Here is a 15,891-nt window from a genome sequence, read left to right on the forward strand (position 1 = left end):
CCTTGGGACGAGCACTGGGTGTTGTATATAAGTGATGAATCACTCAATTCTATACTTGAAACTATGATTACATTGTGTGTTAACTGGAATTTAAATAAAAACTTGAAAAAAAATTCTCAAAGACATCAACTTCAAGAAGTCAGTTATGAAGATAGATTAGATAATGTTCATAAAAGACTTTGAATACAAATGGCATTCCAAATTCCTTTTGGTATTACTTCACTATCACATCACAACCATCTATTCTTGCCAAATCTGTCAAAAGCATAACCAGGGTAATATCAAGCACACTTTCAAAACCGCAAATATGAACAGACCACCTACTTAAAATCCTCTGATCTTCTTAGCATCACCCTCCATGAAATGATCCTAGCCTGTTTTTCTGTCTTCTCAGAATATTCAGTACAACATACAGAATGCTCCAGGAAGATAAATCTAACAAATATGCTGTGCTAAATCTTTTTACATGCTGCCCATGTGAGAATGCTTTCTCTGCCACCCCCACTTGATGAAATCTTACTCCTCCTCCAACTAAGCGTAGGCCATCTCCACAGTGAAGCTCCAACTGACTCTGATTCCAACACCCAGTTCTGTACTCCCTCAACACTGATTCCACATCTCCACTATAATTGTTCATTGGCTGCACACTAGATTATGAACTCCTTGAAAACAGATACTGTCGTATTTACCGCTGAATCGCGAGCACCTGACATTTACTGGCAAATCAACAAATAAATGTCTAGGAAAATAACTAAAAGCCCATAATCTCAAATGAGTGATCTTAAAGGAAAGCAACATGTTTTGATGAATAACTATCCTATCAGTTCATGAAGATGTAATTGCAAAAATAAGTTTGCTCAATGAGTTCCTTTTAGTATATGAATGCTAGAGTCTGTTGGTAGCAATTCTGATGAAATTAACTTAAAGCTATGTAATACTCAGTTCATTTTTCCTTCATCTGTTCACCAGCCTTCAATTTATTCAACTAGTATTTACTGAATGCCAAACGTAGAGGTTCTAGAGATAGCATTAACTAAGGGTCAGCCGAGCCACTGTCATCAGTATCAGACAAAAAATAGGTCAGTTCAGGAGCACCTGGGCAGCTCAGTTTGTTAGGCTTCTGACTTCAGCTCAGGTCACGAACTCACTTTCATGAGTTCAAGCCCCATGTCGAGCTCTGTGCTGACAGCTCAGAACCTGGAGGCTGCTACAGATTCTGTGTTTCCCTCTCTCTTTGCCCCTCCTCTATTCATACTCTGTTTCTCTCTCAAAAATAAAGATTAAAAAAATTTTTTTCAATAGGTCAATTAAATATTTTCCTCACTGATATCTCACCTAATTTTGTGACAGTTTATTTTACCATCACTGTAATAAGAGAGTTAAGACTTCACAATGTAATTTTATATTAACATAATTCACTATAGTTTTGAAAACATTTGGAACAAATATCATCCATTGGCCATGAGAGTGTCAATTATGTTTAGCTTAAAAATCTTTTTTGAAGTATATTATAGAAGAGTATCGTTCAAGTTCATATTAAAGACCTTAATTAAATAAGAGCAAGCTGACATTAAAATAGATGGCTTTATTTTTAGAAGCAAAATGAGTAGGTAAAAAATATGAAGGCATGTTCAAATTTAGTTGCTGGATCTGAAGGGATAAACACTGAAAATGCTGCACACAAAAAATTAATAAAAATTATAAACCAAGTATTCTTTGTAATGATACCTTATAAATTAAAGATTAGAATCTTTAAAAGTAACAAGACACTTGGAAAAACAGCATGCTCTACATTCCTGAAATATTTTCAGAGAAAGAAAAAAGGCAAAGTTATCAGCCTAATACTCAGTCATTCTTGTTATCTCCATTTAGTTGCCTAACATATTGGCAAAAGAAAGTGACTCACAGAGCCACTGAACATATTTTTGTGTTTAGCACTGTGCAAAGAATATATTTTTTAAGAGCATATTTGTTTTAATAATAAAAGAACTGATAAATTAAAAGCTGTATCTTTTGGTGATATACTATTACCTAAAATCTGTCCTACTATAGAAATAACAAGAAAGTGTTTATTTCTCATTTTAGCCAGGTATAAACTTGATAATCTAATTTGATAGGAACCTTTTAATTTATGTCAGATACATGTGGGAAGACCATTTAATATAAGATTTTCTGACTGTAGAAATTTTAACCTCTCACATAACTGGCTTACATATATTTATAGAATTATGAAGTACACTGCTTATCAATATAAATTCAACTAAAAATTTACAAGAATTATAAGTGATAGAGCAGCAAATATAATTGGAAAAGAGCAGAATCATTATTAAAAATTAGGAGGTTACTAAAACAGTTGGTTAGAATCACTGTTTTATATAATAAAGCTTCAGCATAAAAATTCTACCAGATCTCATGGGTAAAATGTAATAAGAGCTGTTAATATAATGAAAGGAAGCTCACTGAATAGCTGACTTTATCTAAAGTATTTTGTTCAAAGACTGGAACTAACTATACCCACTTATAATACAATATTGAAGTACATTTATTGGTTGTTGAGAAAAAAGAATGCTAAGCAGAGGAGATGGTATAAAATACAGGAATAGGATACTTTTGTATTCAAGTGAATAAAAATCTCAACTGGCAAATACTGAAAAATTGGGAGATAAAATAGGCATATTTAATTGATTATTTTAAACACTCTAAAAGAAATAAATGTGAAACTACAGGTAGTAATGATTTATTTTAATACATCAGACATACCCAAAGATACCAAAAGAGATCATTATAGTAAATAAGACTTAAAATTAACTCTAATTACCCTATGTTCCCAAGCTTAATGAAGAGAACATTATTAATAAATACAAGTTTGAACTAAATGATAAATACAATATATTGTAACTTTCCCTTGTAAAACATTTCATGATTATTTCTAAAAGAGAAATGTGAAACATTAAAAACATTCGGATAAAAGATCCTGTTTTTAGACCGTGAATCAATAATAATATTAAATTTGATGCCCAAACAGAATTAATTATTTAAGATTAAAAATTTTCTATTGCTAAAAAGAGCAATAGAACCGTGACTTAATTTAACTGTGACTTAACGAAAAACATAGGAAAGCAACAGGCTCAACAGTGTACCAAATAAACATATGGCATTATTGTATGCTATGAGCTAAAATGAATTTATGAATAGGCAAGAATACACTTCATAAAAATTTCCAAAATTGTATAAATATTTCCAAGACATTTCTAAATATTCACGTTTGTATTGCTCATTTTATTTATTTTTGTTAATTTTTTTTAATGTTGTATTCATTTCTGAGAGAGAGAGAGAGACAGCGTGAGCAGGGGAGGGTCAGAGAGAGGGGGAGACACAGAATCTGAAGCACGCTCCAGGCTCTGAGCTAGCTGTCAGCACAGAGCCCAATGAGGTGCTCAAACCCATGAACTGTGAAATCATGACGGGAGGTGAAGTCAGTCGCTTAACCGACTGAGCCACCCAGGCGCCCCTGTATTGCTCATTTTAGAGATTGTTCAACTGTACTTGTTATTAACTTTCTTACATTTCTATTTTATTATGTCTAGTAAAAGGACTATTTTCTGAAATGTAAGTTTCAATCAGAGGAACGTGTGTATGTATTTGTGTCTGTGTCTATATGTCCACTTCAATGTAAAATGTATTTCTTGCTGTTAAGTTGTAGTTGACAGTATTTTGATAAACACTACCATAAATAAATTCTTGCATATGTATAAGAGGCACATATAAGAATGTCCATAATCACAAACAACTGGAAATGACACAAATGTCTGTCAACAGGTGAATGAAAAAAAAAAAATGAGGGGTGCCTAGGTGGCTCAGTCAGTTAAGCATCCAACTCTTGATTTCAGCTCAGGTCATGATCTCTCAGTTTGTGAGACTGAGTCGCACAAAGGGCTCTGCACTAATAGTGTGGGACCTCTTTGGGGACCTCTCTCTCTCTCAAAATAAATAAAGTATAAATAAACAAAATGATACACATTCATGCAGAATATTACTGAACAATGAAAATCAATGAACTATAGCTACATGTATCAACAAGGATAAATCACAGAGATATACAAAACTGTACTAATTTTATACAGTTTAAAAACAAAACTAAAAACCATACTGTTCAAGAATACATATTCACAGTTAAATTATGAAGAAAATGTATTTAAAAAAAAAAAAAAACACCAAACCTATATTCAAGAGGATGGTTACTTCTGTGAGGGATTTGGAAGAATGACTCTAGGCAGAATACAAAAGGAGTCTCAAAGCTATTAATAACATCATATTTCTTCAAATGGGTGAAAAGTTCATAAGGTTTAGTTTCATTGATATGCTTCAAAACATGATACATATTCTTTTGTTTATATCAAATACCCTTTAAGGAAAATGTTGAAAAACATATGTGGGGAACTTTGATCTTTCATAAGGAGCATGAACCAAAAAAGGGTGAATTTTGTAATTTTGAAATTTTAATTTATAATAACTAAAAAATAGGAAATAGACTAAGAGTTTACTGAAGTTACAGCCTCCAGAAAAAATAGTTGTTAAGAGTTTATTAGTTATTTTGTTATTCATTCATTTTTTTAAGTAGGCTTCACACCTAGCATGGAGCCCAATGTGGGGCTTGAATTCACAACCCTGAGATCAAGGCCTGAGTTGAGATCAAAAGTTGTTTGCTTAACCAACTGAGCCACTCAGACACCCCTATATTAGTAATTTTGTTAGTTATATTAGATTTTTCAAAGACGTAACTAAACTTTCACATACACGTTCAGTACAAATGTACTTAAAATATATTTTAGGGGAAAAAAGGCATGGGAGGGGGGTGTTGTACCTGGCTGGCTCAGTCGGTAGAGTGTGCAACTCTTGATCTTGAGGTTGTAAGTTTGAGCCCCACGTTGGATGTAGAAATTACTTTAAAAATAAGATCCTTAAAATACATATAAATGAAATAAAATTTATAAAATTATGCAACAGAGTTAAGTGGAACAAATGTCCCCAAAGCCCAAATTTTTAAAGGAAAATAACACTTTTAAATATTTAAAAATTACAGTAGTTCTTTATATATTTAAGCCCGAAGAGTGATAGTGAAAGAAACAGAAAAACATTCACTTTTAGCCTAGAAGGCTGACCTATAAGCCTGTATAGTTTTGATAAGGATCAGGTAAGTGCTGGGTGCTACATTCTTTTTTTTTCCAAGTGAAACAATAGTTTTATTTGAAGCATGCATGTTTTTGTCACATACCAGGGGGTTGACTTTTGGGTCCTCGTTTCTATGATAAGATCATGCATCTTAGACACAGCTTCCTGGGAAATGAATTAGAAAAGGAGCAAGACACAGCCTGGCAAGACCATTACTGTTGCTGCGAAGTCCTACAGAAAGGAAATATCATCTTCAATTAGCACCAAGGATAAAGAGTGGTCGGCAGTTGAGGCTGGCATCTCCTCTTTCCACAGCAAGGACTCTCTCCTAAACGGAGGCAGTGGGCCACTTGGCAATTTTGGCTGCAGCAACATCTCAGGGCTCCTCAGTTCCCTCACTGGATTCCTAATTCAGTCCCTTCCTTCCCTTGAAGATTTCAAAGAGGAAGGGCAGGGCCTATGTCATGGACACTACGTGTTCGATGAAGCTGACCAGGTTTACGTTCCATTCTAAAAGGCCTGCACACTCACATGCACTCAGGGTGATGTGGATCTTATTGTACCCATTAAACCATTCGGGATGGTAGTCCAGTTTCTCAGCTTGCAGGGCCACCCTTGTCATGAAGCCAAAGGCCCAAATGAAGTCTTTGAAATGGAACTGCCTGAAGATAGCATCTCTACCTTCCAGCTCGTTCCACCCCACGGCCCTCAGGTTTGGCAGCAGCTGGTCCCTCTCCTCATCACTTAACCTCTGTGCTTTGCCAGCCACCGTGAGCACTGTGCAGGTGTGGATGTGGCCAAGCAGCAGGTGGCTATGGGGCAGGAAGATGGCACCAGGCCCTCGTTGCTACATTCTAAAAGGGTCTCATAACTGCCTGTATATCTTACCAATAGTTAATATCAAACTAAATAATAAGCACCAGAAAAACCTTATGAAAGTAGTTTTACAAGTAGAAACTCGAAGAAAATATTTATGATCTAATACTACCTGCATGTCCCCTGCGCCTTGAACACTAAGCATATAACCACCAGCTTCATACAGCAAAAGTACAGTCCTTTCTGCCCACAGGTCCTGTCCCCATACTAAAATAAACTTACTAAGTTGCACCATAAAATTTCTCAAGAATTCTTTCTTGACCATTACGTTCAACAATTCCACAACACATATGCAATTGAGCATATTACACTAAAAATATTTTTTCATGTAAATATTTTCTTACTTTCAGTAGAGCTGAAAGAATTAAAACATAGTTTCTATCTTCAAACAATATACAATTTATAGGAAATGGCAAACAGAAAATAATTTCAATACAATACAAAAAGTACTCATGTGAGCACAGACAGGAAAGGTTAGCATGATGGAGAGGAGATCAAGAAGGCTATTAAATAACCTTTTAAAAAATACTGAATTTTCAAAGCAAACCTAAGTTAGCTCCATGTGGAGAGCAAAAACTTCCAGACAGAAAACTATGTAAGCACTGAAGGCAAGGCACAATCAAGAAATTCTGCGGCTAACCAGGAAAACTAAAGCCTGAACGAAAAGGAGGCTCAGAGGGAAACTAGATAGAGGTTTTCAACTCATTTGAAAGACTGACTATCCTGTTGATTTTCAATACTGATACTACTGGAAGTTAATCATTCCTCCTCTAAGCTAGCTCTGTATCTTTTTTTTTTTTTGGTTTTTTAAAAGTTTATTTTATTATCTATTTTGAGAGAGACAGAGAGGGAGAGAGTGCAAACAGGAAAGGAGCAGAGAAAGAGGGAGAGAAAGAATCCCAAGCAGGTTCTGAGCTGTTGTGGAGGAGGGGCAGTGCGGTTGGGAGAGCCCAGTGCAGGGCTTGAACCCACAAACCACGTGAGATCATGATCTAGCTAAAATCAAGAGCCAGACACTTAACCAACTAAGACACCCAGGCGTCCCTACCTCTGTTTCTTGTACAGGTTCTTTTATTATTTCCTTTAGCATACTATATGATCATCTTGCCATTTATTTTGTGAAAATTCAAAGGGAAACCTCATTAAAATGGAACCAAGAGTTCAGACGGGGAGCTCTCACACCCTACCACTGGCGGTCAACTACAGACCAACAGGAAAGAGATGAATCTTACAAATCCATACTACTTTAGCTACTTCTTTACTAACCCAGTAGGAATAAAAAAGTTTTCCTCCTTCCCAAGCAACACCCCAGCCAATGAGAGAATGTAACAACTCAGCCAATGAAAGTCACTATACTTCGAAGTCCCAGTTTACTCCAATGGATTTTTTGTTTGTAAAAGTCTTCCTAACTTCCCCTTTCCACTATAAAAGAGCATAATTCTCCTTTATTTTCTGGACTTGCCTATGGTTTTGTCACAGCTTGCTTGTCCCTAATTGCAATTCTCTACTATGCTGAAACAAACTCACTTTTGCTGGGAAAATAACTGGCAGTTTTATTTTTAAGGGTAACAGATTAAAGTAAATTCACTCACATATTTCTGATTATATCATCATAATTATCATTACTTTGCTACTAATCTATCCTATTCAGAAATCACCTCTATCATTCACCAGGAGAAGCCACTTATTTGAAGCCTACTACATACTGTTTTACAGGATGCTTCTTCACATATTAAAAACTCCATGAGGTCAGAGACTGGGTCTGTTTTATAGACTAAAGACAGGACTTAATATAAGACCTACACGACTTAAAGTAATAGTCACCATAAGGGGATCCTAAAAATGGAAGCCAGCACAGAAGATACAGCTTCAGTTCCTGATGACTGACTGTAAAGCTGTCAAGCCAACCTGGGCACCAACTTACAGACTTCTCTTACATGAAAGAAAAATTAAATCCTACCTTGTTTCTGTTGCTGTAATTTTGGACTTTCTGGTATGCAAATTCAATCCTAATTGATGCAACATGTGAATTAGTGATTAACATTTCATGATAATGAAACACTGGAACACATTAGAGGCCAAAATTAAAATGTTCTACCCCTATGAATGAAGTTGAATATCTTCATATGTGAATTTGTTCATGTATTTTGTTGAGTGCTACAAACTACCAAGTCCTAAATTGTATTCAGTATTTTGGTAATTAATTTTAGAATCTGTCTTTCTGGAGGTATTCTCTTTCAACCTCAACTTGGGTACTACAATTCAATTCTGGTACTAATGACCCAGAGTTAGCACAGACCCCACAAGTTAATGGACACAGTTCACAGCATGATTCCCTCACATCAGACCACCCACACTTCTGACTACATACAAATTTGGGGTTTTCTATTACCTTCCCACAGGTTCAATAATTTACTAGAATGACTCACGTAACCAAGGAAAGTGCTATATAGTTTGACCCTTGAACCACACAGAATTGAACTGTGCAGGTCCACTTACAAGTGGATTTTTTACAGTACTGTAGTTTCTCCTCTATATAGTTTTAACAGCATTTTCTTTCCTCTGGTTTACTTTATTGTAAGAATATAGTATATAATACATATAGCATAAAATATGTGTTAATCAACAATAGTTGGCTATTAGTAGTTAAGTTTTTGGTTAGTCAAAAGTCATATATGGATTTTAAATTGCATGGGCAATCAGCACCCCTAAACCTCCATGTTGGTCAAGGGTCTATTGTATTTACAATTACAGTTTTATTGTAAATAATACAACTCAAGAATAACCAAATGAAGAGACAAACCAGGCAAGGTCTAGAAGAGTCCCAAATATAGACCTTCCATGCCCTCCCCTTGTGGAATCAAAATGCAACACATTTCTGGCAAGTATTTTGTTTATTAACAAGGAAGTTTCACTGAGCTTCACTGTCCAGAGTTTTTACCAGGATTTCATTACAATGATTGACTGAATCACTGACCACATGAACGAATTCAATCTCCAAACCCCTTCCCAGAGGTGGGCTAGCTCAAAGTCCCCAATCCTCTAAACAGTCACATGACTTGATCTTCCTGGGTGAGCAGCCCCCCTCCAGAAGTGATCTAGGGGCACACCATGAGTCACTTCATTAGCATAATGACAGTGATAGCACAGTGATCCTCGTAGCCCATAAATAACAAAGACACTCTGTCACTTGGGAAATTCCTTTGGTTTTAGTTGCTCTGTACCAGGAACCCAGGGTAAAAACCAAAATCTTTATTATACAACAGGGAGTGATTCTGTCTGTTCTTTATTAGCTGGCACACAGTAGAAGCCTTCTTTCCCCTCATCAAATCTCTCCCATTCTAATTTCTGAAGAACATTAATGAAGAAAATATCATCAAGGCTGCCACAGCCATGTATTAGAAAGAATCTGATAAAATTTAAAGGAAGATATTATCACTCTAATCCACTGTAGATGTTTAAACAGCTACATTCTATTCTACTCCAAGTCTTTCTGTTCATTTCAAAACTTTTACCTTTATCTTCTATCATAATACTAAAACATGGGATTCTCTGAACTGTCACCTGACATACCTATTTCAACACTTACACAAAACAAATATTATTGAGAGAGAGAGAGAGAGAGCAAGAGAGAGAGAGAGAGAGGTTGCATGAGCAGGAGAGGGGCGGAGAGAGGAGAGAGAATACCAAACAGGCTCCACACTGCCAGAGCAAAACCCTATGCAGGGCTCAGTCTTACAAACTGAGAGATCATGACCTGAGCCAGTATCAAGAGTCAGATGCTTAACCGACTCTGAGACCAAGGCACCCCCACAAAATAAATCTTAGCTTGTATTTCCTTTGAGGAGTAGATCCAGGTTTTATGGACCAGTACCTTTTACAACTTGGGGAACTCTCTTTAAGGAAAAGGATACAAGTTAGATGTGACATATGCATTTATTTAAAATATGAAAATAAACCACATTAAGTTACAAATTTCTATTTAAAACTTTTTTTTATTCTGTTTAAATCCAAGTTAGATAACACATAAGAGTAATAATGATTTCAGGAGTAGAACTTAGTGATTCACTATTCACATATAACATTCAGTGCTCATCCCAACAAGTGTCCTCTTTAATGCCCATCACCCAATCAGCTCATCCCCTCCCCCAACCTCCAGCAACCCTCAGTTTGTTCTCGGTATTTAAAGAGTCTTCTATGGTTTGCCTCCCTCTCTGTTTTTATCTTATTTTTCCTTCCCCTCTCCTAGATTCATCTGTTTTGTTTCTTATATTCCACATGAGTAAATCATATGATATTTAACTTTTGTGGACTTATTTCTCTTAGCATAATACACTCTAGTTCCATCCATGTTGTTGCAGATGGTAGGATTTCACTCTTTTTGATCACTGAGTAATATTCCATTGTGTGTGTGTGTGTGTGTGTGTGTGTGTGTGTGTGTGTATACATCTTCTTTACCCATTCATCAGTTAATGGACATTTGGGCTCTTCCCATACTTTGGCTATTGTTCATAGCATTGCTATAAATGTTGGGGTCCATGTGCCTCTTCAAATCAGCATTTTTGTATTCTTCAGATAAATACCTTAGTGCAATTGCTGGGTTGTAGGTTAGTTCTAATTTTTTGAGGAACCAGCATACTGTTTTCCAGACTGGCTGCACCAGCTTGCATTCCCAGCATCAGTCAAAAGAGTTCCCCTTTCTCTGCATCCTCACCAACATCTGCTGTTGCATGAGTTGTTAATGTTAGTCATTCTGATGGGTGTGAGGTGGTATCTCACTGTGGTTTTGATTTGTGTTTCCCAGATGATGAGTGATGTTGAGCAACTTTCCATGTGTCTGTTAGCCATCTGGATGTCTACTTTGGAAAAATGTCTATTCATGTCTTCTGCCCATTTCTTCACTGGATTATTTGTTTAGGGGTGCTGAGTTTGATAAGTTTATAGATTCTGGATACTAACCCTTTATCTGATATGTCATTTGCAAACATCTTCTCCCATTCCGTCGGTTGCCTTTTAGTTTTGCTGAGTGTTTCCTTTGCTGTGCAGAAGCTTTGTATCTTGATGAGGTCCCAATAGTTCATTTTTGCTTTTGTTTTCCTTGCCTCTGGAGACATGTCAAGTAAGAAGTTACCGCAGCCAAGGTTAAAGAGGTTGTTGCCTGTTTTCTCTTCCAGGACTTGATGGCTTCCTGTCTTCCATTTAGGTCTTTCATCCATTTTGAGTTTATTTTTGTATATGGTGTAAGAAAGTGGTTCAGGTTCATTCTTCTGAATGTCACTGTCCAGTTTTCCCAATACCATGTGCTGAAGAGGCTGTCTTTTTCCACTGGATATTCTTTCCGGCTATGTCAAAGATTAGTTGGCCATATGTTTGTGGGTCCACTTCTGGGTTCTCCATTCTGTTCTACTGATCTATGTACTTTTTCTGCCAGTACCATACTGTCTTGATGATTATAGCCTGAAGTCCTGAGTTGCAATGCCTCCAATTTTGGTTTTCTTTTTCAACGTTACTTTGGCTATTCAGGGTCTTTTCTGGTTCTATACAAATTTTAGAAATGTTTATTTTAGCTCTGTGAGGAATGCTCGTGTTATTTTGATAGGGACTACATTGAATGTGTAGACTGCTTTGGGTAATAACGATATTTTAACAACGTTTGTTCTTCCAATACATGAGTATGGAATGTTTTTCCATTTCTTTGTGTCTTCTTCCATTTCTTTCATAGCTTTCTATAGTTTTCAGCATACATATCTTTTACCTCTTTGGTTAGGTTTATTCCTAGGTATCTTATGGTTTTCAGTGCAATTGCAAATGGGATAAATTCCATGATTTCTCTTTCTGCTGCTTCATTACTGGTGTATAGAAATGCAACTGATTTATGTACACTGATTTTGTATGTTGTGACTTTGCTGAATTGATGTATCAGTTCTAGTAGTTTATTTTTGTGGAGTCTTTTGGGTTTTCCACGTAGAGTATCATGTCATCTGCAAAGAGTGAAAGTCTGACTTCTTCCTTGATTATTTGTATGCCTTCTATTTCTTTCCATTGTCTGACTGCTGAGGCTAGGACTTCGAGTACTATGCTGAACAACAGTGGACATCCTTGCCATGTTCCTGACCTTAGGGGAAAGGTCTCCGTTTTCCCCCATTAAAGATACTAGCTCTGGGTTTTTCATACATGGCCTCAATGATCTTGAGGTATATTCCTTCTATCCCTACTTTCTTGAGAGTTTTTATCAAGAAAAGATGCTGTATTTTGTCAAAATGCTTTTTTTTACATCTATTGAGAAGATCATGTGTTTCTTATCCTTTCTTTTATTAATGTGATACATCACATTTTGATAAATCATACTGAATGAATTCTGGATACTGAACCACCCCTGTAGCCCAGGAATAAATCCCACTTGATCTTGGTGAATAATTTTTAATGTATTGTTGGATTCAGTTTATTATTTAAATTTATATATTTATATATTATANTAAAAGATAACAAAATACCAAAAACATCATAAATTCCAGAATGACTGGCATTTTTTAATGTTTACTTTATTTATTTTGAGAGAGAGAGAAAGGCAGAGAAGATAGGGAAAGAGAGAATCCCAAGCAGACTCTGCACTGTCAGCACAAAGCCCGACACAGGGCTCAATCTCATGAAACGTGACATCATGACCTGAGCCAAAATCAAGAGTCAGATATTTAACTGACTGAGCCACCCAGGCATCCCAAGATTGGCATATCTTTATATTTTCAATTATTTGACAAACCTCTATATGCTCTTATTTTCATACATTTCTAACTACATACTTTTGATTTCCTTTTCATATAAAAAAGTTTATAATATTAAGAAAACAAAAAGATAATTCAGTCTGCTAGTGTGTTTGGTTCAGGTTTTATTATTGATAGTTTAGAAAAGTTTTTATCAGTTTTACAGTTATTACTGATAAAGTCATATACACTCTTAGAATTATTGTCAGAATCAGGAAAACTCCCATTCATATATGAATTCTAAGATTTAGAAAAAATTTCCAGACTAGCTTTAGTCTATACACTTAAACCATGTTTCCCTTCCTCTTCCTCCTACCAGACTCAAGGAACATGTTTAGATTGCTCTAAGACCTCTGGCCTTGCATCTGTATATCACAAAGCCATCTGCACAGTGCACAGTAAGAATATTACTAGGAGTCATACCTATGACAGAATGGCTAGTAAGATCTTTACAATATATAGAAGTAACTGCAAACCAGGTGCTTCATCTAAATGTATCCCCTACTATACTTCCTCATAACCCAAAATGCCTCTGACCACTCTAATGTCACCCAACAAGTCAAAGTGAAAATAAACAGCAATTTAACTGGTTAAAATATCTAACTTTTGACAATTTTATCCCCCTAAAATTTAGCTACGTAACCACAATGCTTGAGATCCTCTCAGGGCCTTGGAAGGGTCTAAGAGAGAAGCCCTGAAACTTGTTAACTGACTAAAAATTAAATCCATATCTATTTCCTACCCTAATTTGAAGACCAGTTTCCTATTCCTTTTACCCATTTACTGTTATCAAAATAATCAATCTTATTTCCTCAATGACACTTTGCTACTTTAACATATAACATCTAATTTCTAGAACATGAGTATTTCTAACTTCTGCCCCAATAAAATTAGCAGTAGACACTAAAATGGAACATTGACACAAAAACTGTTTCTGTTTCAAGTTTACCTTAATAGTGATGACAAGCCTTACAGTGGCACATTTTTTTAATCTTTATTTTTGAGGGAGAGAGAGGGGCTGAGAGCTTGCATGAGCACTTGAGAGGGGGAGGGGCAGAAAGAGAATGGGAGACACAGAATTCAAAGCAGAATCCAGGCTCTGCGCTATCAGATGCGAGGCTCGATGCAAGGCTCGATGCGAGGCTCGAACTCACAAAACCAAGATCATGACCCAAGTCAAAATTGGATGCTTAACCAACTGAGCCACCCAGGCACCCCACATGGCTTTTTTGTACTTCAGGTGAAGGGTAGATACTTTAGACCCTAGTTCAGTTTCTTTCATTTGTAAACAAGGGAAAAAAATCCAATTCAAAATGGCCTAATAAACATCCTCCAATTTCACATAAGACTTAGGGTAGCTTTAGGATTGGGTAATTTAGCAGCTCAAAAAAAATCACTAAGGATCCAGGTTCTCACCATCTTTTCACTCTGCTATACAGTGTTTTGATTTTATACCAACTAGCCCTCATATAGTTACAAAGTAGCTCTCACAATACCAAGTATACACCTAGATGGATATCACCCAGAAATAGGAGTTTGAGAACCTTTCCCAGAAGCTCCTCATCAAGCCTCCCCTCACGTCTCACTGGCCAGGTAGAAGTCACATGTTCATCTCTCAACTAACTAACACAAAAAAGTGGGACAAACATGATTGGCCTAGACTGATAAGGACTTATTCAACTTACATGACAGAGAGGTCAGCCTACCCACACTACACCACACCACACTACACACACACACACACACACACACACACACACACAAATCTGCCACAAGGACAACAGGAATAATGAATGGTTGGTGGGTAAGCTTTTTATGAAGTAAACTGGATAGCTAACCTTAACAAAAATGACAGATTTCAGCTATGACATCTATTTAATTATAGAGCAGGGCTAGATGTCTTTAAACCCATTTCAGCTCTCATGTTCTACAAGACATACAAATACCATAGTGATTAAGAGCCTGGGCTGTAAAGTCAGACTAACATTTGTTTGAATACCCATTCGGTCACTTACTTGTTATAAAAACTTGGTCAAGCTACCCTTCTGAAAGTCCAGATAGTAGTAATATTTAACTCACACTGCTATGAGAATTAAAGGTTGATGAATGCAAAATGCTTAACATTTTAGCTAAGCTTCATAGCAAGCACTCAATAAATTCTAACTAATATTATTAGTCTATAATATACATAAATTATTGTGATTTTTGCACTACTAAATTAGAATTTGAGATAAGTAAAACATCGCTCATTTCCAAACCAGAAAATAATTCCACCTCTCATATTCTATAAATAACAGGCTGAGACATACCTAACAGCTACTACCTCTCTCCTAATTCTTCTCTTCTATTGAATAGGCATTTCTTCCACCTGCAACTTAAGCACCTCCAACATTCCTTTAGATTTATTCCTCCAAACTCAACATTACAAACCCAATTCATAACCTCTCCCAATTCATATTGCTCTTACTTTCAAAGATAATAGCATCACTATTTATCTATACAGATGTCAAAGACGAAATTTTAAAATCTTCCTGGATGCCCTCTCTCTGCATTGATCAGTCACTAAATCTCATCAACTCAAACCTCTGAATTAATTTTGAATCCATCCTCTGTATTCTAAAGTCACTACTTCCCTGTAACAGATCCTTATTATCTTATTCATTTCTATTATGAAGAGTTTTCAAATTAGTATATGTGCCTATTGCCTCAATTTCTACTTCATACTATTTTCTGTCAACTGTCTTTGTAAAATGCAAACTAAGCATGTTTGCTTGCTTAAAAACCTTCCACAGGTCCCAAATACCTCTCATATAAAAACCTAAAAACTTTGCCCCCCTCCAAGACCTCACACAATTTGGCCCCAACCTACATGTGTAGCTTCTTCTCTTTCCACTCGTTCCACAACATACCTAGTGTTTTAACCAAACTAAACAATACTTCATCATTCTCCAAATACACTTTACTCACTCATGTTTCTGTGTGTTCATGCAAATCACTCTATTCTGTGTGTTCATGCAGAATTTTTAATAGGTTCAGGCAGAACCTATTAACATAGGTTAACTAATCCTTTGTTCTTGTTGAA

General features: G+C 36.1%; 1 protein-coding gene and 1 pseudogene across 4 annotated transcripts in view; both read right to left on the minus strand.

Annotated features, from left to right (window-relative positions):
• Positions 1 to 15,891, minus strand: part of ADK (adenosine kinase) — a 498,350-nt gene that overhangs the window by 397,456 nt on the left and 85,003 nt on the right. The window lies entirely within an intron of this gene.
• Positions 5,630 to 5,794, minus strand: LOC144243575 (pterin-4-alpha-carbinolamine dehydratase pseudogene; annotated as a pseudogene).

This window comes from Crocuta crocuta, unplaced genomic scaffold (genome assembly GCF_008692635.1).
Source record: "Crocuta crocuta isolate KB4526 unplaced genomic scaffold, BGI_CrCroc_1.0 scaffold167, whole genome shotgun sequence".
In the NCBI taxonomy this organism is placed as follows: domain Eukaryota; kingdom Metazoa; phylum Chordata; class Mammalia; order Carnivora; family Hyaenidae; genus Crocuta; species Crocuta crocuta.